Source organism: Octodon degus, unplaced genomic scaffold, assembly GCF_000260255.1.
Source record: "Octodon degus isolate 3935 unplaced genomic scaffold, OctDeg1.0 scaffold00237, whole genome shotgun sequence".
NCBI lineage: Eukaryota > Metazoa > Chordata > Mammalia > Rodentia > Octodontidae > Octodon > Octodon degus.
In genome coordinates, this window is record NW_004524813.1 from 2337816 (window position 1) to 2342264 (window position 4449).

The following is a 4449-nucleotide window of genomic DNA, read 5'->3' on the forward strand; positions in this document are numbered from 1 at the left end:
CACGGGGGAAGCAAGTACCTGCACCCTGCACTGGGGAAGCAAGTACCTGCACCGTACACTGGGGAAGCACGTACCTGCATCCTACACGGGGGAAGCAAAATTGTGCTTCTTAGTGTCAGAGTGTCTTTTGCTATAAGCTGTTTGTTGCTAACCAACAAACCATGTCAGTTGTCCTACATCGGCAGCTCATCCCAAGAAGAATATTTTGTTATTTTATTTACTAACTAAAAGCAAGACATGTCAGCATTTACAATTTTTTAAAATATACCAATTTAAATTAAGAAAATGAGAAAACAAACAAAAAAATGAAAAATTCAACAAAAACATTAAAGTGCAAATAAAATCAACAGTTAACATGACACTCAAACCTCAAAAATAGAATATGTAAAGCAAAACAGCTTCTAAACAAATATGAGCTTTTTTTGAAATTAAAGATTAGGTTTTATTAAAAAGTTTCTTTAGATTTCTATTTTCTTATATCAACTTTAATATTTTTCTCTTCTCGTGATGATAAACAACATCTGTACTTCAGATTTCAGTGCAGTGTTACCCTTGGATATTGTTGAGGCTCATAACAACTTTGTTTTGAGACTTATGGAACCAGGTTGCCCGTGAATGTGTTTTCATAAATTGCTTACTGCAGCTGGGTATTAAAATAATGTTTTAGGAGTTCAGAGGACATGCTACAAGAATACATTTCCAAAAAGCACAAGGCAGAATAAAACAGTGATGGAACCGCAGCAAACACTATGTTTTAGAGACGGTAGCATATTTTGTTATCTTCCTTGTAATGATTTGCTGAAACATCTATGGAAGAAAAAAAGACTTACAGAAATAAGCTAAATGTCCTCTCCAGATAGAATAAATTAGCATTATTTTCTTCAGATAATAATAGACTGAATTGTCAAATTCCTGTCTCTAAATAATCAGGAAAGCTAAAAAAATCATTTTATAATGGTTATAGATTAAAGACAATCAGATATTTACACAAGAAAAAATTCTAACTTCTGGACTGTCTTAGAATATATCTGTCAAGAGCTGAGATTTATTTGTAATTTATTACTTTAAGAACTGGCTCTGTGAAGCATGGTGCAAAGTGGAAGAAAGCAAAACAGGAAAAAAGGAAGGAGTACAAATATTGTTGATGAGCAGAACAGCGTTGAGGGACATTTACGGTGAATCCTGCCTCGACCCCTCGCGTGTAGCGTAAATCCTAGTTATTCCGCCACAGCACGAGGAGTCCAGTGTGTTTGTCTACAGCTCCTATCCTTCATGTTGTGAAACTGGATTCTGGGGAACTGTTTGCTGGAAGCTGCCCTCAACAGAAGAGAAGTGAAGAAAGTGGAGGTAGGCGACACCGTGCCCAGAAGCTGCGCCCGTGCGCAGATGCCTGAGGCCGCCGCGCTGCTTCTGAGCGCGAGGACATCATCAGCGCGCTCTGCACACAGACGAGACAGCACTGGAGACGCTGCGGGACGTACTTTCCATAGTTATTTACATGCAAATCAAAATTAAATGATATACTTACATTTACCAAATGATGCCGTAGTCATAGAATGTCTCTTAAATATATTTCTTAGTTGGGCCAATTATAAAATGTCAGATTCAGATCTCAGATGAGGAGCTTGGAGAGTTTCTAAGTTTAATATCTATGCCATTTATTCATTTTTCTTCTAGTTTCATACACATCAGGAAGCAAAAGAAAAAAGCAACCAGGGAAATACACTTGGTGTTTGCTAAAATAGAATAATCTTGTAGAAGAAATGCGGGAATGTCAACAAAGTTGTCACTTACCCATAGAAATGGGGCTAAGCCAGGGCGGCTTATTGTCCTCTTTACTCAAACACGAATGTGTCTCAAATTTATTTCTGACTTTCCAAAATTGGATATTGATAGCTGCGTTGTTTGTCAAATCAGCTACATGTATATTTATATAATTTTGTCCATTAAAGTCTTAAATTTTTGAAAAATGTTTATTTGTCATTACAACTTATAAAATGCTGATGTATCTAACTGGAAAACAAGACAAAGTATTAACAAAAAAAAGCCACCATAACATTTGTTCTTTGACTAGCTGAACAGTGTTAAAGTCATTTTATCATTTCATTAACCCCTTTCCCACCTTCCCTAACTTTCCCCTTTTACGCTTTATTTTTTCCTGTTTTATAATTCTTTTATATCTTTGTACATTATCCATCCATCCATCCATCCATCCATCCATCCATCCATCCATCCACATGTAATTACACAATACATCTCTTCACTTGTACACTCATTTATATCATTTGAGGACTTCCTTCCTTTTTAATGTTTACAATTTTAACTTATGCCTCATAAAAACATTATTTAAGCTTTAAATAATATTTCATTTTTTATTTAATCATTATCACAATAGGGCAGATTATACATACAGCAGGAATTAACATGCCAAAAAATAGCACGAAGACGAGCGAAATGATTTGTTCAGTGGACAAATATAGAATCATGTAGATACATTTAGTAAAATGGAATTGCTATGTCAAATTGCAAGTAATGAAATTATGCATGTCTATTTTATGTGGATCAAAACAAACTGCGGTAATTTGGAGGAAATATTTAAGCAAAACCATTACGTTGGTCATAACATCGCTCTCTAGAAACTGGTACTTGAGGCACAGCAGTAAATCTTGTTAGAGACCCGGACGAGAAGCATCGCACTGAGAAACGCCGTCAAGGGTTCCGGGAGTGCGGCCGGCTTCAGTGCGCTTCAGTCCTGTGAAGTAGAGATTATCACAGGACCTGCACAGGGCATGCGGTGTAGGAGTTCCTAAAACAGTTAAGAGAACTTTGCGAATAGAGACTATTGCGTTGTTTCTTTGAACTGTGTAGAATGAGAATGGGCCTTGTATATGCCAGCTCATTGTGTTTCTGAAATACAAGCCATAATATATCCATGGTCTGGGATTTCTCTAACTTTATTCTGCGTCCTAGAATGATGCTGTGTGTGAATCAGAGTAAATGAATTCATGACAAAATGTACGGCATTAGGATGACTGGCTTTAATTGTGCTGTAAGAGTCAAAACCAAATATGCATCTGAAAATTGCAAATTGAGATTTAGTTGAATGAATGGATTTTAAAAATTATGTAGGTTTCTTACATGAGTGAAACACGAGTAAGTGTTAAGAACAGTAGTATTCTATTAGGATACGGATTAATTCTTTTACAGAGTAAGTTTTCTTTAAGAATACCTGTTTTTCTTTTTAGCAAGGTGTAATGTTAATCAAACCATGAATAAATAAATAAATAAATAAATAAATAAATAAATATCTTTTGATTAAAAATAAGAACATTTGGGTCAGCCAAATAGCTCAGCAGATTAAAGCACCTGCTTAGGCAGATGCAGGGGCCAGGGATTTGATCCCTGGGTGTGCTGTGCTGGCCCCGCCCCCGGGGCACGCTGAGACAGTGACTGAGACCATGCATGGTGGTGCACTCCTATAATCCCCGTGCTTGGGTGGCTGAAAACCGGAAGATCACTACGAGTCCAATCTGCGTAGTGAGGCCCTGTAGACCTTGTACTAAATACATTTTTTAAAAAATAAAGAGAGCAATGAAAATATACAACTACACAAAACGTGTGGCACTATTCATAATGGTGAAAAAGTGAAAGCACTTCAGGTTTCCATCAACTGAAGACAACAGAGTCGTGTTGTCCTCTCATTGTATCATAAAGTATTAGCATGATTTATAACTCAGTGTTGACCTCAACCGCTTGGGAGAGCTATCGCTGGGCCAGTGTACCTCCACCTCTTGTTCACATGTGAATAATATGGAGATTTTCCCTGATCAATCAGTTAGCACTGTTAACTAAGATAAATAAAAGAATCTTGTGTTTTCATTTCATAACTGTGAAAATGGAGATTCAGTCATGACATTCATTTTAAAGACTACATAAAATGAAAAAAAATCAAAATCACTGGGCACTTCAGCTATGGTTAGCATTTTTTATTCTTTTTTATGTATTTAGTGCAGGGTCTACAGGGTGTCACTACACCAATGGGGCTCGTAGTGATCCTCCTGTTTTCAGCCTCGCAAGTGCTGGGGTTACAGGTGCGCACCACCGTGCACAGCCACCTCACTCTCAGCGTGCCCAAAGGGCAGGGCCAGTATGGCGCACTTCAGGTTAAACCTGTCCCTTTAATGTATTGAGCTATCTGGCTGGCCTTATTCTTATTAAAAGGTACAAAGAAAGAATTTTGCAAAAGTATTTGTCGCTCTTGAATATAAACATGCACGACAGGAAATATAAACTATACTTTTAGTATAGTTTTTGTCACTGTTTTTAATTCTTTATTTTTATTGGCTCATGCTCATAGGACAGAGTTTTGTTCATTGTGAGGACTTGCTATATGCATACCCTCTTCCCTTTGCATACATCTATCTCTCTTGCTTCATTCAATTTCCCAAA

General features: G+C 37.1%; 1 pseudogene; it reads right to left on the minus strand.

Annotated features, from left to right (window-relative positions):
- Positions 1 to 1217: 1217 nt before the first annotated feature.
- LOC101566657 overlaps positions 1218 to 4449 on the minus strand; it is a 37357-nt pseudogene continuing 34125 nt past the window's right edge.